Source organism: Ambystoma mexicanum, chromosome 2q, assembly GCF_040938575.1.
Source record: "Ambystoma mexicanum isolate Mex_15411 chromosome 2q, UKY_AmexF1_1, whole genome shotgun sequence".
Taxonomy (NCBI): domain Eukaryota; kingdom Metazoa; phylum Chordata; class Amphibia; order Caudata; family Ambystomatidae; genus Ambystoma; species Ambystoma mexicanum.
The window spans coordinates 126,964,879-126,992,552 of NC_090924.1; the positions used below are offsets into that span (position 1 = coordinate 126,964,879).

General features: G+C 47.4%; 21 non-coding genes across 21 annotated transcripts; all 21 read left to right on the forward strand.

Annotated features, from left to right (window-relative positions):
- Window positions 1-18: 18 nt before the first annotated feature.
- On the forward strand, window positions 19-90 carry TRNAP-UGG (transfer RNA proline (anticodon UGG)). The gene has a single exon. It is a non-coding gene; the product is annotated as a tRNA-Pro (tRNA).
- Window positions 91-1,898: 1,808 nt separating this feature from the next.
- TRNAP-UGG (transfer RNA proline (anticodon UGG)) lies at window positions 1,899-1,970 on the forward strand. Its single transcript has one exon. It is a non-coding gene; the product is annotated as a tRNA-Pro (tRNA).
- Window positions 1,971-2,390: 420 nt separating this feature from the next.
- Window positions 2,391-2,463, forward strand: TRNAV-CAC (transfer RNA valine (anticodon CAC)). The gene has a single exon. It is a non-coding gene; the product is annotated as a tRNA-Val (tRNA).
- A 1,315-nt stretch (window positions 2,464-3,778) lies between these two features.
- Window positions 3,779-3,850, forward strand: TRNAP-UGG (transfer RNA proline (anticodon UGG)). Its single transcript has one exon. It is a non-coding gene; the product is annotated as a tRNA-Pro (tRNA).
- A 1,777-nt stretch (window positions 3,851-5,627) lies between these two features.
- TRNAP-UGG (transfer RNA proline (anticodon UGG)) lies at window positions 5,628-5,699 on the forward strand. Its single transcript has one exon. It is a non-coding gene; the product is annotated as a tRNA-Pro (tRNA).
- Window positions 5,700-7,510: 1,811 nt separating this feature from the next.
- On the forward strand, window positions 7,511-7,582 carry TRNAP-UGG (transfer RNA proline (anticodon UGG)). Its single transcript has one exon. It is a non-coding gene; the product is annotated as a tRNA-Pro (tRNA).
- Window positions 7,583-9,390: 1,808 nt separating this feature from the next.
- TRNAP-UGG (transfer RNA proline (anticodon UGG)) lies at window positions 9,391-9,462 on the forward strand. Its single transcript has one exon. It is a non-coding gene; the product is annotated as a tRNA-Pro (tRNA).
- A 1,808-nt stretch (window positions 9,463-11,270) lies between these two features.
- TRNAP-UGG (transfer RNA proline (anticodon UGG)) lies at window positions 11,271-11,342 on the forward strand. The gene has a single exon. It is a non-coding gene; the product is annotated as a tRNA-Pro (tRNA).
- Window positions 11,343-11,762: 420 nt separating this feature from the next.
- TRNAV-CAC (transfer RNA valine (anticodon CAC)) lies at window positions 11,763-11,835 on the forward strand. Its single transcript has one exon. It is a non-coding gene; the product is annotated as a tRNA-Val (tRNA).
- Window positions 11,836-13,150: 1,315 nt separating this feature from the next.
- On the forward strand, window positions 13,151-13,222 carry TRNAP-UGG (transfer RNA proline (anticodon UGG)). The gene has a single exon. It is a non-coding gene; the product is annotated as a tRNA-Pro (tRNA).
- A 1,815-nt stretch (window positions 13,223-15,037) lies between these two features.
- On the forward strand, window positions 15,038-15,109 carry TRNAP-UGG (transfer RNA proline (anticodon UGG)). Its single transcript has one exon. It is a non-coding gene; the product is annotated as a tRNA-Pro (tRNA).
- Window positions 15,110-16,917: 1,808 nt separating this feature from the next.
- Window positions 16,918-16,989, forward strand: TRNAP-UGG (transfer RNA proline (anticodon UGG)). The gene has a single exon. It is a non-coding gene; the product is annotated as a tRNA-Pro (tRNA).
- Window positions 16,990-17,409: 420 nt separating this feature from the next.
- On the forward strand, window positions 17,410-17,482 carry TRNAV-CAC (transfer RNA valine (anticodon CAC)). The gene has a single exon. It is a non-coding gene; the product is annotated as a tRNA-Val (tRNA).
- Window positions 17,483-18,797: 1,315 nt separating this feature from the next.
- Window positions 18,798-18,869, forward strand: TRNAP-UGG (transfer RNA proline (anticodon UGG)). Its single transcript has one exon. It is a non-coding gene; the product is annotated as a tRNA-Pro (tRNA).
- A 1,815-nt stretch (window positions 18,870-20,684) lies between these two features.
- Window positions 20,685-20,756, forward strand: TRNAP-UGG (transfer RNA proline (anticodon UGG)). The gene has a single exon. It is a non-coding gene; the product is annotated as a tRNA-Pro (tRNA).
- A 1,808-nt stretch (window positions 20,757-22,564) lies between these two features.
- On the forward strand, window positions 22,565-22,636 carry TRNAP-UGG (transfer RNA proline (anticodon UGG)). The gene has a single exon. It is a non-coding gene; the product is annotated as a tRNA-Pro (tRNA).
- Window positions 22,637-23,056: 420 nt separating this feature from the next.
- TRNAV-CAC (transfer RNA valine (anticodon CAC)) lies at window positions 23,057-23,129 on the forward strand. The gene has a single exon. It is a non-coding gene; the product is annotated as a tRNA-Val (tRNA).
- A 1,329-nt stretch (window positions 23,130-24,458) lies between these two features.
- Window positions 24,459-24,530, forward strand: TRNAP-UGG (transfer RNA proline (anticodon UGG)). Its single transcript has one exon. It is a non-coding gene; the product is annotated as a tRNA-Pro (tRNA).
- Window positions 24,531-24,950: 420 nt separating this feature from the next.
- TRNAV-CAC (transfer RNA valine (anticodon CAC)) lies at window positions 24,951-25,023 on the forward strand. The gene has a single exon. It is a non-coding gene; the product is annotated as a tRNA-Val (tRNA).
- A 1,315-nt stretch (window positions 25,024-26,338) lies between these two features.
- Window positions 26,339-26,410, forward strand: TRNAP-UGG (transfer RNA proline (anticodon UGG)). The gene has a single exon. It is a non-coding gene; the product is annotated as a tRNA-Pro (tRNA).
- Window positions 26,411-26,830: 420 nt separating this feature from the next.
- Window positions 26,831-26,903, forward strand: TRNAV-CAC (transfer RNA valine (anticodon CAC)). The gene has a single exon. It is a non-coding gene; the product is annotated as a tRNA-Val (tRNA).
- The last annotated feature ends 771 nt before the right edge of the window (window positions 26,904-27,674 follow it).

The window sequence follows — 27,674 nt, forward strand, 5'->3', positions numbered from 1 at the left end:
AAATGCTCAAAGGACCGTGGCTCGTTGGTCTAGGGGTATGATTCTCGCTTTGGGTGCGAGAGGTCCCGGGTTCAAATCCCGGACGAGCCCAATCAAGGTGGTTAACTTGAGCTCCTTTTTTTTGTTTTTTCAATGTTATTTTCATTGGACAGACTCTCTGGTTTTCTCGGTAAGCAGTAGTCGATGAACAATTCACTTCCTGAACCTCTTTGCGTGCCATGTCCTTGCGACAAGCACTTTGTGTTCTCTGTTAGCTCTCAGTAACATTCCTTGATTTGCTTGTGAGTTTTGGCCGTCCGATCTCAAAGTGGAAATATGTCCTTCCCTCTGTACGCTGCATAGGCCCTCAGCTGGCATACTTGTATATGTGCGCATGCTTGATAGGACGTATGTTTTAGGCTGGATTGTGTGAGCTTCAGGCGCAAGGCATTTGATTAGTCTTTAAGCAGGTCCACTTGCACTGCCCTTTGCACCTGTTCTCCCAGTCCCTACAAAGGTGAGCAAGCAGCTGTTTCTGTAGTGTAGTGGTTATCACGGTCGCCTCACACGCGAAAGGTCCCCGGTTCGAGACCGGGCAGAAACACTCTCTGCTGGCATTTTACACAAAATAGTTTTTTTCCCCTTTTGTCACACACAAATGTAAAGTATGAACTTATTTGCGTTCTCATGGAAATAGCATATGCTCTCAAGAGCTTGAGAAATACACTGGGAAGGCAAGCATCCTCACATGTATTCTGTATATGGGGCCAATAAAAAAATGCACGCGCTTGCATTTTGTGTATGTAATGTTGCAGAGCACAGAGAGGATTTATTTTCCCTACTGCTGGGTATTTGGGTCTCTGGGATCACAGTTGGGTCCGCTCCGTCCTCTGAAATGGTCCATATTAGTTACATAGGTTAGTGTACCAAAGAAATAATACATTTTCATATACAGCTTCTTCATTTCTGTGTTCTGAGGGATTACCAGTTGTAAGAAATGCACTTGCCGGTACAGTGATTCCCTGGCTTTCTCTGGCCCGAGAAAGCTTTTCCTCTGAAGTGGGAACAGAAGTTGGACTGCTTCTGCTGAACTTCCTGAAAGCAGAGCTGGAGGGAGGAGGGACTTTTTGAGTGCTGGGAAAATTTGAGCTGGAAATTTGCATCGGCTGGACAGAGATTGCTTGGAGCAGCCAAAATATAATAACGGCCATGGCGCTCAAGTAAAGCAGAAAGCTTTTAGTATACACCTTTTGCACTCTTGTCAACGAAGCTGGGCTCTGTGAATGCTCACCCTACGCAAGAAAAGAGAACAGACTTTGCTGGTGACCTAAATATATCTCGCCTGATCGAGCACGATCGAGCTCTGAGTGAGCAGCTGTGCAATGGTCATCTTTACCAAAGGGGAGATGCTGCTTTTTCCAGTGTCACGCCCATGCTCTCAGGGCTGGAGGGAGGAGGGCTGCTTTTTGTTTTTACAGGCAAAAGGAAAGGCCCAGCCCTCAGAGCTTCTGCCAATGCAGATCCCAGCAGGTGCAAAATAAAGGCTCTCCCCCACCTTGCCAGCTGCAGATTGATCAGAAGACTGCTAGTCTAGTGTGTTGGGCCACTTTCTCTCTTCTGTGTATCGTCCCCTCTTATTACATAAACAGCATAAGAGGAATAAAGGAAGGAAGGAAGGAAGGAAGGAACAGTGTATCGCAAGCACCTTCCACCCTGATGTCAATGGGCCACCAACCTTCGGGATGAGGAGGAGACCTGTGAAGACAGTCAGAGCGTGCCGACTGGGGCATTCATTTGGCTCATACACCGACAAGGCTTTCAGCGGCAGGAACAAACTTCAGGAATAGGCATTCTTGGCCTCGAATCCTAAGGGGGGTGCAAACGCTGAGGACAATTCCGTCAAATGCTCAAAGGACCGTGGCTCGTTGGTCTAGGGGTATGATTCTCGCTTTGGGTGCGAGAGGTCCCGGGTTCAAATCCCGGACGAGCCCAATCAAGGTGGTTAACTTGAGCTCCTTTTTTTTGTTTTTTCAATGTTATTTTCATTGGACAGACTCTCTGGTTTTCTCGGTAAGCAGTAGTCGATGAACAATTCACTTCCTGAACCTCTTTGCGTGCCATGTCCTTGCGACAAGCACTTTGTGTTCTCTGTTAGCTCTCAGTAACATTCCTTGATTTGCTTGTGAGTTTTGGCCGTCCGATCTCAAAGTGGAAATATGTCCTTCCCTCTGTACGCTGCATAGGCCCTCAGCTGGCATACTTGTATATGTGCGCATGCTTGATAGGACGTATGTTTTAGGCTGGATTGTGTGAGCTTCAGGCGCAAGGCATTTGATTAGTCTTTAAGCAGGTCCACTTGCACTGCCCTTTGCACCTGTTCTCCCAGTCCCTACAAAGGTGAGCAAGCAGCTGTTTCTGTAGTGTAGTGGTTATCACGTTCGCCTCACACGCGAAAGGTCCCCGGTTCGAGACCGGGCAGAAACACTCTCTGCTGGCATTTTACACAAAATAGTTTTTTTCCCCTTTTGTCACACACAAATGTAAAGTATGAACTTATTTGCGTTCCCATGGAAATAGCATATGCTCTCAAGAGCTTGAGAAATACACTGGGAAGGCAAGCATCCTCACATGTATTCTGTATATGGGGCCAATAAAAAAATGCACGCGCTTGCATTTTGTGTATGTAATGTTGCAGAGCACAGAGAGGATTTATTTTCCCTACTGCTGGGTATTTGGGTCTCTGGGATCACAGTTGGGTCCGCTCCGTCCTCTGAAATGGTCCATATTAGTTACATAGGTTAGTGTACCAAAGAAATAATACATTTTCATATACAGCTTCTTCATTTCTGTGTTCTGAGGGATTACCAGTTGTAAGAAATGCACTTGCCGGTACAGTGATTCCCTGGCTTTCTCTGGCCCGAGAAAGCTTTTCCTCTGAAGTGGGAACAGAAGTTGGACTGCTTCTGCTGAACTTCCTGAAAGCAGAGCTGGCGGGAGGAGGGACTTTTTGAGTGCTGGGAAAATTTGAGCTGGAAATTTGCATCGGCTGGACAGAGATTGCTTGGAGCAGCCAAAATATAATAACGGCCATGGCGCTCAAGTAAAGCAGAAAGCTTTTAGTATACACCTTTTGCACTCTTGTCAACGAAGCTGGGCTCTGTGAATGCTCACCCTACGCAAGAAAAGAGAACAGACTTTGCTGGTGACCTAAATATATCTCGCCTGATCGAGCACGATCGAGCTCTGAGTGAGCAGCTGTGCAATGGTCATCTTTACCAAAGGGGAGATGCTGCTTTTTCCAGTGTCACGCCCATGCTCTCAGGGCTGGAGGGAGGAGGGCTGCTTTTTGTTTTTACAGGCAAAAGGAAAGGCCCAGCCCTCAGAGCTTCTGCCAATGCAGATCCCAGCAGGTGCAAAATAAAGGCTCTCCCCCACCTTGCCAGCTGCAGATTGATCAGAAGACTGCTAGTCTAGTGTGTTGGGCCACTTTCTCTCTTCTGTGTATCGTCCCCTCTTATTACATAAACAGCATAAGAGGAATAAAGGAAGGAAGGAAGGAAGGAAGGAACAGTGTATCGCAAGCACCTTCCACCCTGATGTCAATGGGCCACCAACCTTCGGGATGAGGAGGAGACCTGTGAAGACAGTCAGAGCGTGCCGACTGGGGCATTCATTTGGCTCATACACCGACAAGGCTTTCAGCGGCAGGAACAAACTTCAGGAATAGGCATTCTTGGCCTCGAATCCTAAGGGGGGTGCAAACGCTGAGGACAATTCCGTCAAATGCTCAAAGGACCGTGGCTCGTTGGTCTAGGGGTATGATTCTCGCTTTGGGTGCGAGAGGTCCCGGGTTCAAATCCCGGACGAGCCCAATCAAGGTGGTTAACTTGAGCTCCTTTTTTTTGTTTTTTCAATGTTATTTTCATTGGACAGACTCTCTGGTTTTCTCGGTAAGCAGTAGTCGATGAACAATTCACTTCCTGAACCTCTTTGCGTGCCATGTCCTTGCGACAAGCACTTTGTGTTCTCTGTTAGCTCTCAGTAACATTCCTTGATTTGCTTGTGAGTTTTGGCCGTCCGATCTCAAAGTGGAAATATGTCCTTCCCTCTGTACGCTGCATAGGCCCTCAGCTGGCATACTTGTATATGTGCGCATGCTTGATAGGACGTATGTTTTAGGCTGGATTGTGTGAGCTTCAGGCGCAAGGCATTTGATTAGTCTTTAAGCAGGTCCACTTGCACTGCCCTTTGCACCTGTTCTCCCAGTCCCTACAAAGGTGAGCAAGCAGCTGTTTCTGTAGTGTAGTGGTTATCACGCACACGCGAAAGGTCACCGGTTCGAGACCGGGCAGAAACACTCTCTGCTGGCATTTTACACAAAATAGTTTTTTTCCCCTTTTGTCACACACAAATGTAAAGTATGAACTTATTTGCGTTCCCATGGAAATAGCATATGCTCTCAAGAGCTTGAGAAATACACTGGGAAGGCAAGCATCCTCACATGTATTCTGTATATGGGGCCAATAAAAAAATGCACGCGCTTGCATTTTGTGTATGTAATGTTGCAGAGCACAGAGAGGATTTATTTTCCCTACTGCTGGGTATTTGGGTCTCTGGGATCACAGTTGGGTCCGCTCCGTCCTCTGAAATGGTCCATATTAGTTACATAGGTTAGTGTACCAAAGAAATAATACATTTTCATATACAGCTTCTTCATTTCTGTGTTCTGAGGGATTACCAGTTGTAAGAAATGCACTTGCCGGTACAGTGATTCCCTGGCTTTCTCTGGCCCGAGAAAGCTTTTCCTCTGAAGTGGGAACAGAAGTTGGACTGCTTCTGCTGAACTTCCTGAAAGCAGAGCTGGCGGGAGGAGGGACTTTTTGAGTGCTGGGAAAATTTGAGCTGGAAATTTGCATCGGCTGGACAGAGATTGCTTGGAGCAGCCAAAATATAATAACGGGCATGGCGCTCAAGTAAAGCAGAAAGCTTTTAGTATACACCTTTTGCACTCTTGTCAACGAAGCTGGGCTCTGTGAATGCTCACCCTACGCAAGAAAAGAGAACAGACTTTGCTGGTGACCTAAATATATCTCGCCTGATCGAGCACGATCGAGCTCTGAGTGAGCAGCTGTGCAATGGTCATCTTTACCAAAGGGGAGATGCTGCTTTTTCCAGTGTCACGCCCATGCTCTCAGGGCTGGAGGGAGGAGGGCTGCTTTTTGTTTTTACAGGCAAAAGGAAAGGCCCAGCCCTCAGAGCTTCTGCCAATGCAGATCCCAGCAGGTGCAAAATAAAGGCTCTCCCCCACCTTGCCAGCTGCAGATTGATCAGAAGACTGCTAGTCTAGTGTGTTGGGCCACTTTCTCTCTTCTGTGTATCGTCCCCTCTTATTACATAAACAGCATAAGAGGAATAAAGGAAGGAAGGAAGGAAGGAAGGAACAGTGTATCGCAAGCACCTTCCACCCTGATGTCAATGGGCCACCAACCTTCGGGATGAGGAGGAGACCTGTGAAGACAGTCAGAGCGTGCCGACTGGGGCATTCATTTGGCTCATACACCGACAAGGCTTTCAGCGGCAGGAACAAACTTCAGGAAAAGGCATGTGCAAACGCTGAGGACAATTCCGTCAAATGCTCAAAGGACCGTGGCTCGTTGGTCTAGGGGTATGATTCTCGCTTTGGGTGCGAGAGGTCCCGGGTTCAAATCCCGGACGAGCCCAATCAAGGTGGTTAACTTGAGCTCCTTTTTTTTGTTTTTTCAATGTTATTTTCATTGGACAGACTCTCTGGTTTTCTCGGTAAGCAGTAGTCGATGAACAATTCACTTCCTGAACCTCTTTGCGTGCCATGTCCTTGCGACAAGCACTTTGTGTTCTCTGTTAGCTCTCAGTAACATTCCTTGATTTGCTTGTGAGTTTTGGCCGTCCGATCTCAAAGTGGAAATATGTCCTTCCCTCTGTACGCTGCATAGGCCCTCAGCTGGCATACTTGTATATGTGCGCATGCTTGATAGGACGTATGTTTTAGGCTGGATTGTGTGAGCTTCAGGCGCAAGGCATTTGATTAGTCTTTAAGCAGGTCCACTTGCACTGCTCTTTGCACCTGTTCTCCCAGTCCCTACAAAGGTGAGCAAGCAGCTGTTTCTGTAGTGTAGTGGTTATCACGCACACGCGAAAGGTCACCGGTTCGAGACCGGGCAGAAACACTCTCTGCTGGCATTTTACACAAAATAGTTTTTTTCCCCTTTTGTCACACACAAATGTAAAGTATGAACTTATTTGCGTTCCCATGGAAATAGCATATGCTCTCAAGAGCTTGAGAAATACACTGGGAAGGCAAGCATCCTCACATGTATTCTGTATATGGGGCCAATAAAAAAATGCACGCGCTTGCATTTTGTGTATGTAATGTTGCAGAGCACAGAGAGGATTTATTTTCCCTACTGCTGGGTATTTGGGTCTCTGGGATCACAGTTGGGTCCGCTCCGTCCTCTGAAATGGTCCATATTAGTTACATAGGTTAGTGTACCAAAGAAATAATACATTTTCATATACAGCTTCTTCATTTCTGTGTTCTGAGGGATTACCAGTTGTAAGAAATGCACTTGCCGGTACAGTGATTCCCTGGCTTTCTCTGGCCCGAGAAAGCTTTTCCTCTGAAGTGGGAACAGAAGTTGGACTGCTTCTGCTGAACTTCCTGAAAGCAGAGCTGGCGGGAGGAGGGACTTTTTGAGTGCTGGGAAAATTTGAGCTGGAAATTTGCATCGGCTGGACAGAGATTGCTTGGAGCAGCCAAAATATAATAACGGGCATGGCGCTCAAGTAAAGCAGAAAGCTTTTAGTATACACCTTTTGCACTCTTGTCAACGAAGCTGGGCTCTGTGAATGCTCACCCTACGCAAGAAAAGAGAACAGACTTTGCTGGTGACCTAAATATATCTCGCCTGATCGAGCCTGATCGAGCACGATCGAGCTCTGAGTGAGCAGCTGTGCAATGGTCATCTTTACCAAAGGGGAGATGCTGCTTTTTCCAGTGTCACGCCCATGCTCTCAGGGCTGGAGGGAGGAGGGCTGCTTTTTGTTTTTACAGGCAAAAGGAAAGGCCCAGCCCTCAGAGCTTCTGCCAATGCAGATCCCAGCAGGTGCAAAATAAAGGCTCTCCCCCACCTTGCCAGCTGCAGATTGATCAGAAGACTGCTAGTCTAGTGTGTTGGGCCACTTTCTCTCTTCTGTGTATCGTCCCCTCTTATTACATAAACAGCATAAGAGGAATAAAGGAAGGAAGGAAGGAAGGAAGGAACAGTGTATCGCAAGCACCTTCCACCCTGATGTCAATGGGCCACCAACCTTCGGGATGAGGAGGAGACCTGTGAAGACAGTCAGAGCGTGCCGACTGGGGCATTCATTTGGCTCATACACCGACAAGGCTTTCAGCGGCAGGAACAAACTTCAGGAAAAGGCATTCTTGGCCTCGAATCCTAAGGGGGGTGCAAACGCTGAGGACAATTCCGTCAAATGCTCAAAGGACCGTGGCTCGTTGGTCTAGGGGTATGATTCTCGCTTTGGGTGCGAGAGGTCCCGGGTTCAAATCCCGGACGAGCCCAATCAAGGTGGTTAACTTGAGCTCCTTTTTTTTGTTTTTTCAATGTTATTTTCATTGGACAGACTCTCTGGTTTTCTCGGTAAGCAGTAGTCGATGAACAATTCACTTCCTGAACCTCTTTGCGTGCCATGTCCTTGCGACAAGCACTTTGTGTTCTCTGTTAGCTCTCAGTAACATTCCTTGATTTGCTTGTGAGTTTTGGCCGTCCGATCTCAAAGTGGAAATATGTCCTTCCCTCTGTACGCTGCATAGGCCCTCAGCTGGCATACTTGTATATGTGCGCATGCTTGATAGGACGTATGTTTTAGGCTGGATTGTGTGAGCTTCAGGCGCAAGGCATTTGATTAGTCTTTAAGCAGGTCCACTTGCACTGCCCTTTGCACCTGTTCTCCCAGTCCCTACAAAGGTGAGCAAACAGCTGTTTCTGTAGTGTAGTGGTTATCACGGTCGCCTCACACGCGAAAGGTCCCCGGTTCGAGACCGGGCAGAAACACTCTCTGCTGGCATTTTACACAAAATAGTTTTTTTCCCCTTTTGTCACACACAAATGTAAAGTATGAACTTATTTGCGTTCTCATGGAAATAGCATATGCTCTCAAGAGCTTGAGAAATACACTGGGAAGGCAAGCATCCTCACATGTATTCTGTATATGGGGCCAATAAAAAAATGCACGCGCTTGCATTTTGTGTATGTAATGTTGCAGAGCACAGAGAGGATTTATTTTCCCTACTGCTGGGTATTTGGGTCTCTGGGATCACAGTTGGGTCCGCTCCGTCCTCTGAAATGGTCCATATTAGTTACATAGGTTAGTGTACCAAAGAAATAATACATTTTCATATACAGCTTCTTCATTTCTGTGTTCTGAGGGATTACCAGTTGTAAGAAATGCACTTGCCGGTACAGTGATTCCCTGGCTTTCTCTGGCCCGAGAAAGCTTTTCCTCTGAAGTGGGAACAGAAGTTGGACTGCTTCTGCTGAACTTCCTGAAAGCAGAGCTGGAGGGAGGAGGGACTTTTTGAGTGCTGGGAAAATTTGAGCTGGAAATTTGCATCGGCTGGACAGAGATTGCTTGGAGCAGCCAAAATATAATAACGGCCATGGCGCTCAAGTAAAGCAGAAAGCTTTTAGTATACACCTTTTGCACTCTTGTCAACGAAGCTGGGCTCTGTGAATGCTCACCCTACGCAAGAAAAGAGAACAGACTTTGCTGGTGACCTAAATATATCTCGCCTGATCGAGCACGATCGAGCTCTGAGTGAGCAGCTGTGCAATGGTCATCTTTACCAAAGGGGAGATGCTGCTTTTTCCAGTGTCACGCCCATGCTCTCAGGGCTGGAGGGAGGAGGGCTGCTTTTTGTTTTTACAGGCAAAAGGAAAGGCCCAGCCCTCAGAGCTTCTGCCAATGCAGATCCCAGCAGGTGCAAAATAAAGGCTCTCCCCCACCTTGCCAGCTGCAGATTGATCAGAAGACTGCTAGTCTAGTGTGTTGGGCCACTTTCTCTCTTCTGTGTATCGTCCCCTCTTATTACATAAACAGCATAAGAGGAATAAAGGAAGGAAGGAAGGAAGGAAGGAACAGTGTATCGCAAGCACCTTCCACCCTGATGTCAATGGGCCACCAACCTTCGGGATGAGGAGGAGACCTGTGAAGACAGTCAGAGCGTGCCGACTGGGGCATTCATTTGGCTCATACACCGACAAGGCTTTCAGCGGCAGGAACAAACTTCAGGAAAAGGCATTCTTGGCCTCGAATCCTAAGGGGGGTGCAAACGCTGAGGACAATTCCGTCAAATGCTCAAAGGACCGTGGCTCGTTGGTCTAGGGGTATGATTCTCGCTTTGGGTGCGAGAGGTCCCGGGTTCAAATCCCGGACGAGCCCAATCAAGGTGGTTAACTTGAGCTCCTTTTTTTTGTTTTTTCAATGTTATTTTCATTGGACAGACTCTCTGGTTTTCTCGGTAAGCAGTAGTCGATGAACAATTCACTTCCTGAACCTCTTTGCGTGCCATGTCCTTGCGACAAGCACTTTGTGTTCTCTGTTAGCTCTCAGTAACATTCCTTGATTTGCTTGTGAGTTTTGGCCGTCCGATCTCAAAGTGGAAATATGTCCTTCCCTCTGTACGCTGCATAGGCCCTCAGCTGGCATACTTGTATATGTGCGCATGCTTGATAGGACGTATGTTTTAGGCTGGATTGTGTGAGCTTCAGGCGCAAGGCATTTGATTAGTCTTTAAGCAGGTCCACTTGCACTGCCCTTTGCACCTGTTCTCCCAGTCCCTACAAAGGTGAGCAAACAGCTGTTTCTGTAGTGTAGTGGTTATCACGGTCGCCTCACACGCGAAAGGTCCCCGGTTCGAGACCGGGCAGAAACACTCTCTGCTGGCATTTTACACAAAATAGTTTTTTTCCCCTTTTGTCACACACAAATGTAAAGTATGAACTTATTTGCGTTCTCATGGAAATAGCATATGCTCTCAAGAGCTTGAGAAATACACTGGGAAGGCAAGCATCCTCACATGTATTCTGTATATGGGGCCAATAAAAAAATGCACGCGCTTGCATTTTGTGTATGTAATGTTGCAGAGCACAGAGAGGATTTATTTTCCCTACTGCTGGGTATTTGGGTCTCTGGGATCACAGTTGGGTCCGCTCCGTCCTCTGAAATGGTCCATATTAGTTACATAGGTTAGTGTACCAAAGAAATAATACATTTTCATATACAGCTTCTTCATTTCTGTGTTCTGAGGGATTACCAGTTGTAAGAAATGCACTTGCCGGTACAGTGATTCCCTGGCTTTCTCTGGCCCGAGAAAGCTTTTCCTCTGAAGTGGGAACAGAAGTTGGACTGCTTCTGCTGAACTTCCTGAAAGCAGAGCTGGAGGGAGGAGGGACTTTTTGAGTGCTGGGAAAATTTGAGCTGGAAATTTGCATCGGCTGGACAGAGATTGCTTGGAGCAGCCAAAATATAATAACGGCCATGGCGCTCAAGTAAAGCAGAAAGCTTTTAGTATACACCTTTTGCACTCTTGTCAACGAAGCTGGGCTCTGTGAATGCTCACCCTACGCAAGAAAAGAGAACAGACTTTGCTGGTGACCTAAATATATCTCGCCTGATCGAGCACGATCGAGCTCTGAGTGAGCAGCTGTGCAATGGTCATCTTTACCAAAGGGGAGATGCTGCTTTTTCCAGTGTCACGCCCATGCTCTCAGGGCTGGAGGGAGGAGGGCTGCTTTTTGTTTTTACAGGCAAAAGGAAAGGCCCAGCCCTCAGAGCTTCTGCCAATGCAGATCCCAGCAGGTGCAAAATAAAGGCTCTCCCCCACCTTGCCAGCTGCAGATTGATCAGAAGACTGCTAGTCTAGTGTGTTGGGCCACTTTCTCTCTTCTGTGTATCGTCCCCTCTTATTACATAAACAGCATAAGAGGAATAAAGGAAGGAAGGAAGGAAGGAAGGAACAGTGTATCGCAAGCACCTTCCACCCTGATGTCAATGGGCCACCAACCTTCGGGATGAGGAGGAGACCTGTGAAGACAGTCAGAGCGTGCCGACTGGGGCATTCATTTGGCTCATACACCGACAAGGCTTTCAGCGGCAGGAACAAACTTCAGGAATAGGCATTCTTGGCCTCGAATCCTAAGGGGGGTGCAAACGCTGAGGACAATTCCGTCAAATGCTCAAAGGACCGTGGCTCGTTGGTCTAGGGGTATGATTCTCGCTTTGGGTGCGAGAGGTCCCGGGTTCAAATCCCGGACGAGCCCAATCAAGGTGGTTAACTTGAGCTCCTTTTTTTTGTTTTTTCAATGTTATTTTCATTGGACAGACTCTCTGGTTTTCTCGGTAAGCAGTAGTCGATGAACAATTCACTTCCTGAACCTCTTTGCGTGCCATGTCCTTGCGACAAGCACTTTGTGTTCTCTGTTAGCTCTCAGTAACATTCCTTGATTTGCTTGTGAGTTTTGGCCGTCCGATCTCAAAGTGGAAATATGTCCTTCCCTCTGTACGCTGCATAGGCCCTCAGCTGGCATACTTGTATATGTGCGCATGCTTGATAGGACGTATGTTTTAGGCTGGATTGTGTGAGCTTCAGGCGCAAGGCATTTGATTAGTCTTTAAGCAGGTCCACTTGCACTGCCCTTTGCACCTGTTCTCCCAGTCCCTACAAAGGTGAGCAAGCAGCTGTTTCTGTAGTGTAGTGGTTATCACGTTCGCCTCACACGCGAAAGGTCCCCGGTTCGAGACCGGGCAGAAACACTCTCTGCTGGCATTTTACACAAAATAGTTTTTTTCCCCTTTTGTCACACACAAATGTAAAGTATGAACTTATTTGCGTTCCCATGGAAATAGCATATGCTCTCAAGAGCTTGAGAAATACACTGGGAAGGCAAGCATCCTCACATGTATTCTGTATATGGGGCCAATAAAAAAATGCACGCGCTTGCATTTTGTGTATGTAATGTTGCAGAGCACAGAGAGGATTTATTTTCCCTACTGCTGGGTATTTGGGTCTCTGGGATCACAGTTGGGTCCGCTCCGTCCTCTGAAATGGTCCATATTAGTTACATAGGTTAGTGTACCAAAGAAATAATACATTTTCATATACAGCTTCTTCATTTCTGTGTTCTGAGGGATTACCAGTTGTAAGAAATGCACTTGCCGGTACAGTGATTCCCTGGCTTTCTCTGGCCCGAGAAAGCTTTTCCTCTGAAGTGGGAACAGAAGTTGGACTGCTTCTGCTGAACTTCCTGAAAGCAGAGCTGGCGGGAGGAGGGACTTTTTGAGTGCTGGGAAAATTTGAGCTGGAAATTTGCATCGGCTGGACAGAGATTGCTTGGAGCAGCCAAAATATAATAACGGCCATGGCGCTCAAGTAAAGCAGAAAGCTTTTAGTATACACCTTTTGCACTCTTGTCAACGAAGCTGGGCTCTGTGAATGCTCACCCTACGCAAGAAAAGAGAACAGACTTTGCTGGTGACCTAAATATATCTCGCCTGATCGAGCACGATCGAGCTCTGAGTGAGCAGCTGTGCAATGGTCATCTTTACCAAAGGGGAGATGCTGCTTTTTCCAGTGTCACGCCCATGCTCTCAGGGCTGGAGGGAGGAGGGCTGCTTTTTGTTTTTACAGGCAAAAGGAAAGGCCCAGCCCTCAGAGCTTCTGCCAATGCAGATCCCAGCAGGTGCAAAATAAAGGCTCTCCCCCACCTTGCCAGCTGCAGATTGATCAGAAGACTGCTAGTCTAGTGTGTTGGGCCACTTTCTCTCTTCTGTGTATCGTCCCCTCTTATTACATAAACAGCATAAGAGGAATAAAGGAAGGAAGGAAGGAAGGAAGGAACAGTGTATCGCAAGCACCTTCCACCCTGATGTCAATGGGCCACCAACCTTCGGGATGAGGAGGAGACCTGTGAAGACAGTCAGAGCGTGCCGACTGGGGCATTCATTTGGCTCATACACCGACAAGGCTTTCAGCGGCAGGAACAAACTTCAGGAATAGGCATTCTTGGCCTCGAATCCTAAGGGGGGTGCAAACGCTGAGGACAATTCCGTCAAATGCTCAAAGGACCGTGGCTCGTTGGTCTAGGGGTATGATTCTCGCTTTGGGTGCGAGAGGTCCCGGGTTCAAATCCCGGACGAGCCCAATCAAGGTGGTTAACTTGAGCTCCTTTTTTTTGTTTTTTCAATGTTATTTTCATTGGACAGACTCTCTGGTTTTCTCGGTAAGCAGTAGTCGATGAACAATTCACTTCCTGAACCTCTTTGCGTGCCATGTCCTTGCGACAAGCACTTTGTGTTCTCTGTTAGCTCTCAGTAACATTCCTTGATTTGCTTGTGAGTTTTGGCCGTCCGATCTCAAAGTGGAAATATGTCCTTCCCTCTGTACGCTGCATAGGCCCTCAGCTGGCATACTTGTATATGTGCGCATGCTTGATAGGACGTATGTTTTAGGCTGGATTGTGTGAGCTTCAGGCGCAAGGCATTTGATTAGTCTTTAAGCAGGTCCACTTGCACTGCCCTTTGCACCTGTTCTCCCAGTCCCTACAAAGGTGAGCAAGCAGCTGTTTCTGTAGTGTAGTGGTTATCACGCACACGCGAAAGGTCACCGGTTCGAGACCGGGCAGAAACACTCTCTGCTGGCATTTTACACAAAATAGTTTTTTTCCCCTTTTGTCACACACAAATGTAAAGTATGAACTTATTTGCGTTCCCATGGAAATAGCATATGCTCTCAAGAGCTTGAGAAATACACTGGGAAGGCAAGCATCCTCACATGTATTCTGTATATGGGGCCAATAAAAAAATGCACGCGCTTGCATTTTGTGTATGTAATGTTGCAGAGCACAGAGAGGATTTATTTTCCCTACTGCTGGGTATTTGGGTCTCTGGGATCACAGTTGGGTCCGCTCCGTCCTCTGAAATGGTCCATATTAGTTACATAGGTTAGTGTACCAAAGAAATAATACATTTTCATATACAGCTTCTTCATTTCTGTGTTCTGAGGGATTACCAGTTGTAAGAAATGCACTTGCCGGTACAGTGATTCCCTGGCTTTCTCTGGCCCGAGAAAGCTTTTCCTCTGAAGTGGGAACAGAAGTTGGACTGCTTCTGCTGAACTTCCTGAAAGCAGAGCTGGCGGGAGGAGGGACTTTTTGAGTGCTGGGAAAATTTGAGCTGGAAATTTGCATCGGCTGGACAGAGATTGCTTGGAGCAGCCAAAATATAATAACGGGCATGGCGCTCAAGTAAAGCAGAAAGCTTTTAGTATACACCTTTTGCACTCTTGTCAACGAAGCTGGGCTCTGTGAATGCTCACCCTACGCAAGAAAAGAGAACAGACTTTGCTGGTGACCTAAATATATCTCGCCTGATCGAGCCTGATCGAGCACGATCGAGCTCTGAGTGAGCAGCTGTGCAATGGTCATCTTTACCAAAGGGGAGATGCTGCTTTTTCCAGTGTCACGCCCATGCTCTCAGGGCTGGAGGGAGGAGGGCTGCTTTTTGTTTTTACAGGCAAAAGGAAAGGCCCAGCCCTCAGAGCTTCTGCCAATGCAGATCCCAGCAGGTGCAAAATAAAGGCTCTCCCCCACCTTGCCAGCTGCAGATTGATCAGAAGACTGCTAGTCTAGTGTGTTGGGCCACTTTCTCTCTTCTGTGTATCGTCCCCTCTTATTACATAAACAGCATAAGAGGAATAAAGGAAGGAAGGAAGGAAGGAAGGAAGGAACAGTGTATCGCAAGCACCTTCCACCCTGATGTCAATGGGCCACCAACCTTCGGGATGAGGAGGAGACCTGTGAAGACAGTCAGAGCGTGCCGACTGGGGCATTCATTTGGCTCATACACCGACAAGGCTTTCAGCGGCAGGAACAAACTTCAGGAAAAGGCATTCTTGGCCTCGAATCCTAAGGGGGGTGCAAACGCTGAGGACAATTCCGTCAAATGCTCAAAGGACCGTGGCTCGTTGGTCTAGGGGTATGATTCTCGCTTTGGGTGCGAGAGGTCCCGGGTTCAAATCCCGGACGAGCCCAATCAAGGTGGTTAACTTGAGCTCCTTTTTTTTGTTTTTTCAATGTTATTTTCATTGGACAGACTCTCTGGTTTTCTCGGTAAGCAGTAGTCGATGAACAATTCACTTCCTGAACCTCTTTGCGTGCCATGTCCTTGCGACAAGCACTTTGTGTTCTCTGTTAGCTCTCAGTAACATTCCTTGATTTGCTTGTGAGTTTTGGCCGTCCGATCTCAAAGTGGAAATATGTCCTTCCCTCTGTACGCTGCATAGGCCCTCAGCTGGCATACTTGTATATGTGCGCATGCTTGATAGGACGTATGTTTTAGGCTGGATTGTGTGAGCTTCAGGCGCAAGGCATTTGATTAGTCTTTAAGCAGGTCCACTTGCACTGCCCTTTGCACCTGTTCTCCCAGTCCCTACAAAGGTGAGCAAGCAGCTGTTTCTGTAGTGTAGTGGTTATCACGGTCGCCTCACACGCGAAAGGTCCCCGGTTCGAGACCGGGCAGAAACACTCTCTGCTGGCATTTTACACAAAATAGTTTTTTTCCCCTTTTGTCACACACAAATGTAAAGTATGAACTTATTTGCGTTCTCATGGAAATAGCATATGCTCTCAAGAGCTTGAGAAATACACTGGGAAGGCAAGCATCCTCACATGTATTCTGTATATGGGGCCAATAAAAAAATGCACGCGCTTGCATTTTGTGTATGTAATGTTGCAGAGCACAGAGAGGATTTATTTTCCCTACTGCTGGGTATTTGGGTCTCTGGGATCACAGTTGGGTCCGCTCCGTCCTCTGAAATGGTCCATATTAGTTACATAGGTTAGTGTACCAAAGAAATAATACATTTTCATATACAGCTTCTTCATTTCTGTGTTCTGAGGGATTACCAGTTGTAAGAAATGCACTTGCCGGTACAGTGATTCCCTGGCTTTCTCTGGCCCGAGAAAGCTTTTCCTCTGAAGTGGGAACAGAAGTTGGACTGCTTCTGCTGAACTTCCTGAAAGCAGAGCTGGAGGGAGGAGGGACTTTTTGAGTGCTGGGAAAATTTGAGCTGGAAATTTGCATCGGCTGGACAGAGATTGCTTGGAGCAGCCAAAATATAATAACGGCCATGGCGCTCAAGTAAAGCAGAAAGCTTTTAGTATACACCTTTTGCACTCTTGTCAACGAAGCTGGGCTCTGTGAATGCTCACCCTACGCAAGAAAAGAGAACAGACTTTGCTGGTGACCTAAATATATCTCGCCTGATCGAGCACGATCGAGCTCTGAGTGAGCAGCTGTGCAATGGTCATCTTTACCAAAGGGGAGATGCTGCTTTTTCCAGTGTCACGCCCATGCTCTCAGGGCTGGAGGGAGGAGGGCTGCTTTTTGTTTTTACAGGCAAAAGGAAAGGCCCAGCCCTCAGAGCTTCTGCCAATGCAGATCCCAGCAGGTGCAAAATAAAGGCTCTCCCCCACCTTGCCAGCTGCAGATTGATCAGAAGACTGCTAGTCTAGTGTGTTGGGCCACTTTCTCTCTTCTGTGTATCGTCCCCTCTTATTACATAAACAGCATAAGAGGAATAAAGGAAGGAAGGAAGGAAGGAAGGAACAGTGTATCGCAAGCACCTTCCACCCTGATGTCAATGGGCCACCAACCTTCGGGATGAGGAGGAGACCTGTGAAGACAGTCAGAGCGTGCCGACTGGGGCATTCATTTGGCTCATACACCGACAAGGCTTTCAGCGGCAGGAACAAACTTCAGGAATAGGCATTCTTGGCCTCGAATCCTAAGGGGGGTGCAAACGCTGAGGACAATTCCGTCAAATGCTCAAAGGACCGTGGCTCGTTGGTCTAGGGGTATGATTCTCGCTTTGGGTGCGAGAGGTCCCGGGTTCAAATCCCGGACGAGCCCAATCAAGGTGGTTAACTTGAGCTCCTTTTTTTTGTTTTTTCAATGTTATTTTCATTGGACAGACTCTCTGGTTTTCTCGGTAAGCAGTAGTCGATGAACAATTCACTTCCTGAACCTCTTTGCGTGCCATGTCCTTGCGACAAGCACTTTGTGTTCTCTGTTAGCTCTCAGTAACATTCCTTGATTTGCTTGTGAGTTTTGGCCGTCCGATCTCAAAGTGGAAATATGTCCTTCCCTCTGTACGCTGCATAGGCCCTCAGCTGGCATACTTGTATATGTGCGCATGCTTGATAGGACGTATGTTTTAGGCTGGATTGTGTGAGCTTCAGGCGCAAGGCATTTGATTAGTCTTTAAGCAGGTCCACTTGCACTGCCCTTTGCACCTGTTCTCCCAGTCCCTACAAAGGTGAGCAAGCAGCTGTTTCTGTAGTGTAGTGGTTATCACGTTCGCCTCACACGCGAAAGGTCCCCGGTTCGAGACCGGGCAGAAACACTCTCTGCTGGCATTTTACACAAAATAGTTTTTTTCCCCTTTTGTCACACACAAATGTAAAGTATGAACTTATTTGCGTTCCCATGGAAATAGCATATGCTCTCAAGAGCTTGAGAAATACACTGGGAAGGCAAGCATCCTCACATGTATTCTGTATATGGGGCCAATAAAAAAATGCACGCGCTTGCATTTTGTGTATGTAATGTTGCAGAGCACAGAGAGGATTTATTTTCCCTACTGCTGGGTATTTGGGTCTCTGGGATCACAGTTGGGTCCGCTCCGTCCTCTGAAATGGTCCATATTAGTTACATAGGTTAGTGTACCAAAGAAATAATACATTTTCATATACAGCTTCTTCATTTCTGTGTTCTGAGGGATTACCAGTTGTAAGAAATGCACTTGCCGGTACAGTGATTCCCTGGCTTTCTCTGGCCCGAGAAAGCTTTTCCTCTGAAGTGGGAACAGAAGTTGGACTGCTTCTGCTGAACTTCCTGAAAGCAGAGCTGGCGGGAGGAGGGACTTTTTGAGTGCTGGGAAAATTTGAGCTGGAAATTTGCATCGGCTGGACAGAGATTGCTTGGAGCAGCCAAAATATAATAACGGCCATGGCGCTCAAGTAAAGCAGAAAGCTTTTAGTATACACCTTTTGCACTCTTGTCAACGAAGCTGGGCTCTGTGAATGCTCACCCTACGCAAGAAAAGAGAACAGACTTTGCTGGTGACCTAAATATATCTCGCCTGATCGAGCACGATCGAGCTCTGAGTGAGCAGCTGTGCAATGGTCATCTTTACCAAAGGGGAGATGCTGCTTTTTCCAGTGTCACGCCCATGCTCTCAGGGCTGGAGGGAGGAGGGCTGCTTTTTGTTTTTACAGGCAAAAGGAAAGGCCCAGCCCTCAGAGCTTCTGCCAATGCAGATCCCAGCAGGTGCAAAATAAAGGCTCTCCCCCACCTTGCCAGCTGCAGATTGATCAGAAGACTGCTAGTCTAGTGTGTTGGGCCACTTTCTCTCTTCTGTGTATCGTCCCCTCTTATTACATAAACAGCATAAGAGGAATAAAGGAAGGAAGGAAGGAAGGAAGGAACAGTGTATCGCAAGCACCTTCCACCCTGATGTCAATGGGCCACCAACCTTCGGGATGAGGAGGAGACCTGTGAAGACAGTCAGAGCGTGCCGACTGGGGCATTCATTTGGCTCATACACCGACAAGGCTTTCAGCGGCAGGAACAAACTTCAGGAATAGGCATTCTTGGCCTCGAATCCTAAGGGGGGTGCAAACGCTGAGGACAATTCCGTCAAATGCTCAAAGGACCGTGGCTCGTTGGTCTAGGGGTATGATTCTCGCTTTGGGTGCGAGAGGTCCCGGGTTCAAATCCCGGACGAGCCCAATCAAGGTGGTTAACTTGAGCTCCTTTTTTTTGTTTTTTCAATGTTATTTTCATTGGACAGACTCTCTGGTTTTCTCGGTAAGCAGTAGTCGATGAACAATTCACTTCCTGAACCTCTTTGCGTGCCATGTCCTTGCGACAAGCACTTTGTGTTCTCTGTTAGCTCTCAGTAACATTCCTTGATTTGCTTGTGAGTTTTGGCCGTCCGATCTCAAAGTGGAAATATGTCCTTCCCTCTGTACGCTGCATAGGCCCTCAGCTGGCATACTTGTATATGTGCGCATGCTTGATAGGACGTATGTTTTAGGCTGGATTGTGTGAGCTTCAGGCGCAAGGCATTTGATTAGTCTTTAAGCAGGTCCACTTGCACTGCCCTTTGCACCTGTTCTCCCAGTCCCTACAAAGGTGAGCAAGCAGCTGTTTCTGTAGTGTAGTGGTTATCACGCACACGCGAAAGGTCACCGGTTCGAGACCGGGCAGAAACACTCTCTGCTGGCATTTTACACAAAATAGTTTTTTTCCCCTTTTGTCACACACAAATGTAAAGTATGAACTTATTTGCGTTCCCATGGAAATAGCATATGCTCTCAAGAGCTTGAGAAATACACTGGGAAGGCAAGCATCCTCACATGTATTCTGTATATGGGGCCAATAAAAAAATGCACGCGCTTGCATTTTGTGTATGTAATGTTGCAGAGCACAGAGAGGATTTATTTTCCCTACTGCTGGGTATTTGGGTCTCTGGGATCACAGTTGGGTCCGCTCCGTCCTCTGAAATGGTCCATATTAGTTACATAGGTTAGTGTACCAAAGAAATAATACATTTTCATATACAGCTTCTTCATTTCTGTGTTCTGAGGGATTACCAGTTGTAAGAAATGCACTTGCCGGTACAGTGATTCCCTGGCTTTCTCTGGCCCGAGAAAGCTTTTCCTCTGAAGTGGGAACAGAAGTTGGACTGCTTCTGCTGAACTTCCTGAAAGCAGAGCTGGCGGGAGGAGGGACTTTTTGAGTGCTGGGAAAATTTGAGCTGGAAATTTGCATCGGCTGGACAGAGATTGCTTGGAGCAGCCAAAATATAATAACGGGCATGGCGCTCAAGTAAAGCAGAAAGCTTTTAGTATACACCTTTTGCACTCTTGTCAACGAAGCTGGGCTCTGTGAATGCTCACCCTACGCAAGAAAAGAGAACAGACTTTGCTGGTGACCTAAATATATCTCGCCTGATCGAGCCTGATCGAGCACGATCGAGCTCTGAGTGAGCAGCTGTGCAATGGTCATCTTTACCAAAGGGGAGATGCTGCTTTTTCCAGTGTCACGCCCATGCTCTCAGGGCTGGAGGGAGGAGGGCTGCTTTTTGTTTTTACAGGCAAAAGGAAAGGCCCAGCCCTCAGAGCTTCTGCCAATGCAGATCCCAGCAGGTGCAAAATAAAGGCTCTCCCCCACCTTGCCAGCTGCAGATTGATCAGAAGACTGCTAGTCTAGTGTGTTGGGCCACTTTCTCTCTTCTGTGTATCGTCCCCTCTTATTACATAAACAGCATAAGAGGAATAAAGGAAGGAAGGAAGGAAGGAAGGAAGGAACAGTGTATCGCAAGCACCTTCCACCCTGATGTCAATGGGCCACCAACCTTCGGGATGAGGAGGAGACCTGTGAAGACAGTCAGAGCGTGCCGACTGGGGCATTCATTTGGCTCATACACCGACAAGGCTTTCAGCGGCAGGAACAAACTTCAGGAAAAGGCATTCTTGGCCTCGAATCCTAAGGGGGGTGCAAACGCTGAGGACAATTCCGTCAAATGCTCAAAGGACCGTGGCTCGTTGGTCTAGGGGTATGATTCTCGCTTTGGGTGCGAGAGGTCCCGGGTTCAAATCCCGGACGAGCCCAATCAAGGTGGTTAACTTGAGCTCCTTTTTTTTGTTTTTTCAATGTTATTTTCATTGGACAGACTCTCTGGTTTTCTCGGTAAGCAGTAGTCGATGAACAATTCACTTCCTGAACCTCTTTGCGTGCCATGTCCTTGCGACAAGCACTTTGTGTTCTCTGTTAGCTCTCAGTAACATTCCTTGATTTGCTTGTGAGTTTTGGCCGTCCGATCTCAAAGTGGAAATATGTCCTTCCCTCTGTACGCTGCATAGGCCCTCAGCTGGCATACTTGTATATGTGCGCATGCTTGATAGGACGTATGTTTTAGGCTGGATTGTGTGAGCTTCAGGCGCAAGGCATTTGATTAGTCTTTAAGCAGGTCCACTTGCACTGCCCTTTGCACCTGTTCTCCCAGTCCCTACAAAGGTGAGCAAGCAGCTGTTTCTGTAGTGTAGTGGTTATCACGGTCGCCTCACACGCGAAAGGTCCCCGGTTCGAGACCGGGCAGAAACACTCTCTGCTGGCATTTTACACAAAATAGTTTTTTTCCCCTTTTGTCACACACAAATGTAAAGTATGAACTTATTTGCGTTCTCATGGAAATAGCATATGCTCTCAAGAGCTTGAGAAATACACTGGGAAGGCAAGCATCCTCACATGTATTCTGTATATGGGGCCAATAAAAAAATGCACGCGCTTGCATTTTGTGTATGTAATGTTGCAGAGCACAGAGAGGATTTATTTTCCCTACTGCTGGGTATTTGGGTCTCTGGGATCACAGTTGGGTCCGCTCCGTCCTCTGAAATGGTCCATATTAGTTACATAGGTTAGTGTACCAAAGAAATAATACATTTTCATATACAGCTTCTTCATTTCTGTGTTCTGAGGGATTACCAGTTGTAAGAAATGCACTTGCCGGTACAGTGATTCCCTGGCTTTCTCTGGCCCGAGAAAGCTTTTCCTCTGAAGTGGGAACAGAAGTTGGACTGCTTCTGCTGAACTTCCTGAAAGCAGAGCTGGAGGGAGGAGGGACTTTTTGAGTGCTGGGAAAATTTGAGCTGGAAATTTGCATCGGCTGGACAGAGATTGCTTGGAGCAGCCAAAATATAATAACGGCCATGGCGCTCAAGTAAAGCAGAAAGCTTTTAGTATACACCTTTTGCACTCTTGTCAACGAAGCTGGGCTCTGTGAATGCTCACCCTACGCAAGAAAAGAGAACAGACTTTGCTGGTGACCTAAATATATCTCGCCTGATCGAGCACGATCGAGCTCTGAGTGAGCAGCTGTGCAATGGTCATCTTTACCAAAGGGGAGATGCTGCTTTTTCCAGTGTCACGCCCATGCTCTCAGGGCTGGAGGGAGGAGGGCTGCTTTTTGTTTTTACAGGCAAAAGGAAAGGCCCAGCCCTCAGAGCTTCTGCCAATGCAGATCCCAGCAGGTGCAAAATAAAGGCTCTCCCCCACCTTGCCAGCTGCAGATTGATCAGAAGACTGCTAGTCTAGTGTGTTGGGCCACTTTCTCTCTTCTGTGTATCGTCCCCTCTTATTACATAAACAGCATAAGAGGAATAAAGGAAGGAAGGAAGGAAGGAAGGAACAGTGTATCGCAAGCACCTTCCACCCTGATGTCAATGGGCCACCAACCTTCGGGATGAGGAGGAGACCTGTGAAGACAGTCAGAGCGTGCCGACTGGGGCATTCATTTGGCTCATACACCGACAAGGCTTTCAGCGGCAGGAACAAACTTCAGGAATAGGCATTCTTGGCCTCGAATCCTAAGGGGGGTGCAAACGCTGAGGACAATTCCGTCAAATGCTCAAAGGACCGTGGCTCGTTGGTCTAGGGGTATGATTCTCGCTTTGGGTGCGAGAGGTCCCGGGTTCAAATCCCGGACGAGCCCAATCAAGGTGGTTAACTTGAGCTCCTTTTTTTTGTTTTTTCAATGTTATTTTCATTGGACAGACTCTCTGGTTTTCTCGGTAAGCAGTAGTCGATGAACAATTCACTTCCTGAACCTCTTTGCGTGCCATGTCCTTGCGACAAGCACTTTGTGTTCTCTGTTAGCTCTCAGTAACATTCCTTGATTTGCTTGTGAGTTTTGGCCGTCCGATCTCAAAGTGGAAATATGTCCTTCCCTCTGTACGCTGCATAGGCCCTCAGCTGGCATACTTGTATATGTGCGCATGCTTGATAGGACGTATGTTTTAGGCTGGATTGTGTGAGCTTCAGGCGCAAGGCATTTGATTAGTCTTTAAGCAGGTCCACTTGCACTGCCCTTTGCACCTGTTCTCCCAGTCCCTACAAAGGTGAGCAAGCAGCTGTTTCTGTAGTGTAGTGGTTATCACGTTCGCCTCACACGCGAAAGGTCCCCGGTTCGAGACCGGGCAGAAACACTCTCTGCTGGCATTTTACACAAAATAGTTTTTTTCCCCTTTTGTCACACACAAATGTAAAGTATGAACTTATTTGCGTTCCCATGGAAATAGCATATGCTCTCAAGAGCTTGAGAAATACACTGGGAAGGCAAGCATCCTCACATGTATTCTGTATATGGGGCCAATAAAAAAATGCACGCGCTTGCATTTTGTGTATGTAATGTTGCAGAGCACAGAGAGGATTTATTTTCCCTACTGCTGGGTATTTGGGTCTCTGGGATCACAGTTGGGTCCGCTCCGTCCTCTGAAATGGTCCATATTAGTTACATAGGTTAGTGTACCAAAGAAATAATACATTTTCATATACAGCTTCTTCATTTCTGTGTTCTGAGGGATTACCAGTTGTAAGAAATGCACTTGCCGGTACAGTGATTCCCTGGCTTTCTCTGGCCCGAGAAAGCTTTTCCTCTGAAGTGGGAACAGAAGTTGGACTGCTTCTGCTGAACTTCCTGAAAGCAGAGCTGGCGGGAGGAGGGACTTTTTGAGTGCTGGGAAAATTTGAGCTGGAAATTTGCATCGGCTGGACAGAGATTGCTTGGAGCAGCCAAAATATAATAACGGCCATGGCGCTCAAGTAAAGCAGAAAGCTTTTAGTATACACCTTTTGCACTCTTGTCAACGAAGCTGGGCTCTGTGAATGCTCACCCTACGCAAGAAAAGAGAACAGACTTTGCTGGTGACCTAAATATATCTCGCCTGATCGAGCCTGATCGAGCACGATCGAGCTCTGAGTGAGCAGCTGTGCAATGGTCATCTTTACCAAAGGGGAGATGCTGCTTTTTCCAGTGTCACGCCCATGCTCTCAGGGCTGGAGGGAGGAGGGCTGCTTTTTGTTTTTACAGGCAAAAGGAAAGGCCCAGCCCTCAGAGCTTCTGCCAATGCAGATCCCAGCAGGTGCAAAATAAAGGCTCTCCCCCACCTTGCCAGCTGCAGATTGATCAGAAGACTGCTAGTCTAGTGTGTTGGGCCACTTTCTCTCTTCTGTGTATCGTCCCCTCTTATTACATAAACAGCATAAGAGGAATAAAGGAAGGAAGGAAGGAAGGAAGGAAGGAACAGTGTATCGCAAGCACCTTCCACCCTGATGTCAATGGGCCACCAACCTTCGGGATGAGGAGGAGACCTGTGAAGACAGTCAGAGCGTGCCGACTGGGGCATTCATTTGGCTCATACACCGACAAGGCTTTCAGCGGCAGGAACAAACTTCAGGAAAAGGCATTCTTGGCCTCGAATCCTAAGGGGGGTGCAAACGCTGAGGACAATTCCGTCAAATGCTCAAAGGACCGTGGCTCGTTGGTCTAGGGGTATGATTCTCGCTTTGGGTGCGAGAGGTCCCGGGTTCAAATCCCGGACGAGCCCAATCAAGGTGGTTAACTTGAGCTCCTTTTTTTTGTTTTTTCAATGTTATTTTCATTGGACAGACTCTCTGGTTTTCTCGGTAAGCAGTAGTCGATGAACAATTCACTTCCTGAACCTCTTTGCGTGCCATGTCCTTGCGACAAGCACTTTGTGTTCTCTGTTAGCTCTCAGTAACATTCCTTGATTTGCTTGTGAGTTTTGGCCGTCCGATCTCAAAGTGGAAATATGTCCTTCCCTCTGTACGCTGCATAGGCCCTCAGCTGGCATACTTGTATATGTGCGCATGCTTGATAGGACGTATGTTTTAGGCTGGATTGTGTGAGCTTCAGGCGCAAGGCATTTGATTAGTCTTTAAGCAGGTCCACTTGCACTGCCCTTTGCACCTGTTCTCCCAGTCCCTACAAAGGTGAGCAAGCAGCTGTTTCTGTAGTGTAGTGGTTATCACGTTCGCCTCACACGCGAAAGGTCCCCGGTTCGAGACCGGGCAGAAACACTCTCTGCTGGCATTTTACACAAAATAGTTTTTTTCCCCTTTTGTCACACACAAATGTAAAGTATGAACTTATTTGCGTTCTCATGGAAATAGCATATGCTCTCAAGAGCTTGAGAAATACACTGGGAAGGCAAGCATCCTCACATGTATTCTGTATATGGGGCCAATAAAAAAATGCACGCGCTTGCATTTTGTGTATGTAATGTTGCAGAGCACAGAGAGGATTTATTTTCCCTACTGCTGGGTATTTGGGTCTCTGGGATCACAGTTGGGTCCGCTCCGTCCTCTGAAATGGTCCATATTAGTTACATAGGTTAGTGTACCAAAGAAATAATACATTTTCATATACAGCTTCTTCATTTCTGTGTTCTGAGGGATTACCAGTTGTAAGAAATGCACTTGCCGGTACAGTGATTCCCTGGCTTTCTCTGGCCCGAGAAAGCTTTTCCTCTGAAGTGGGAACAGAAGTTGGACTGCTTCTGCTGAACTTCCTGAAAGCAGAGCTGGAGGGAGGAGGGACTTTTTGAGTGCTGGGAAAATTTGAGCTGGAAATTTGCATCGGCTGAACAGAGATTGCTTGGAGCAGCCAAAATATAATAACGGCCATGGCGCTCAAGTAAAGCAGAAAGCTTTTAGTATACACCTTTTGCACTCTTGTCAACGAAGCTGGGCTCTGTGAATGCTCACCCTACGCAAGAAAAGAGAACAGACTTTGCTGGTGACCTAAATATATCTCGCCTGATCGAGCACGATCGAGCTCTGAGTGAGCAGCTGTGCAATGGTCATCTTTACCAAAGGGGAGATGCTGCTTTTTCCAGTGTCACGCCCATGCTCTCAGGGCTGGAGGGAGGAGGGCTGCTTTTTGTTTTTACAGGCAAAAGGAAAGGCCCAGCCCTCAGAGCTTCTGCCAATGCAGATCCCAGCAGGTGCAAAATAAAGGCTCTCCCCCACCTTGCCAGCTGCAGATTGATCAGAAGACTGCTAGTCTAGTGTGTTGGGCCACTTTCTCTCTTCTGTGTATCGTCCCCTCTTATTACATAAACAGCATAAGAGGAATAAAGGAAGGAAGGAAGGAAGGAAGGAACAGTGTATCGCAAGCACCTTCCACCCTGATGTCAATGGGCCACCAACCTTCGGGATGAGGAGGAGACCTGTGAAGACAGTCAGAGCGTGCCGACTGGGGCATTCATTTGGCTCATACACCGACAAGGCTTTCAGCGGCAGGAACAAACTTCAGGAATAGGCATTCTTGGCCTCGAATCCTAAGGGGGGTGCAAACGCTGAGGACAATTCCGTCAAATGCTCAAAGGACCGTGGCTCGTTGGTCTAGGGGTATGATTCTCGCTTTGGGTGCGAGAGGTCCCGGGTTCAAATCCCGGACGAGCCCAATCAAGGTGGTTAACTTGAGCTCCTTTTTTTTGTTTTTTCAATGTTATTTTCATTGGACAGACTCTCTGGTTTTCTCGGTAAGCAGTAGTCGATGAACAATTCACTTCCTGAACCTCTTTGCGTGCCATGTCCTTGCGACAAGCACTTTGTGTTCTCTGTTAGCTCTCAGTAACATTCCTTGATTTGCTTGTGAGTTTTGGCCGTCCGATCTCAAAGTGGAAATATGTCCTTCCCTCTGTACGCTGCATAGGCCCTCAGCTGGCATACTTGTATATGTGCGCATGCTTGATAGGACGTATGTTTTAGGCTGGATTGTGTGAGCTTCAGGCGCAAGGCATTTGATTAGTCTTTAAGCAGGTCCACTTGCACTGCCCTTTGCACCTGTTCTCCGAGTCCCTACAAAGGTGAGCAAGCAGCTGTTTCTGTAGTGTAGTGGTTATCACGTTCGCCTCACACGCGAAAGGTCCCCGGTTCGAGACCGGGCAGAAACACTCTCTGCTGGCATTTTACACAAAATAGTTTTTTTCCCCTTTTGTCACACACAAATGTAAAGTATGAACTTATTTGCGTTCCCATGGAAATAGCATATGCTCTCAAGAGCTTGAGAAATACACTGGGAAGGCAAGCATCCTCACATGTATTCTGTATATGGGGCCAATAAAAAAATGCACGCGCTTGCATTTTGTGTATGTAATGTTGCAGAGCACAGAGAGGATTTATTTTCCCTACTGCTGGGTATTTGGGTCTCTGGGATCACAGTTGGGTCCGCTCCGTCCTCTGAAATGGTCCATATTAGTTACATAGGTTAGTGTACCAAAGAAATAATACATTTTCATATACAGCTTCTTCATTTCTGTGTTCTGAGGGATTACCAGTTGTAAGAAATGCACTTGCCGGTACAGTGATTCCCTGGCTTTCTCTGGCCCGAGAAAGCTTTTCCTCTGAAGTGGGAACAGAAGTTGGACTGCTTCTGCTGAACTTCCTGAAAGCAGAGCTGGCGGGAGGAGGGACTTTTTGAGTGCTGGGAAAATTTGAGCTGGAAATTTGCATCGGCTGGACAGAGATTGCTTGGAGCAGCCAAAATATAATAACGGCCATGGCGCTCAAGTAAAGCAGAAAGCTTTTAGTATACACCTTTTGCACTCTTGTCAACGAAGCTGGGCTCTGTGAATGCTCACCCTACGCAAGAAAAGAGAACAGACTTTGCTGGTGACCTAAATATATCTCGCCTGATCGAGCCTGATCGAGCACGATCGAGCTCT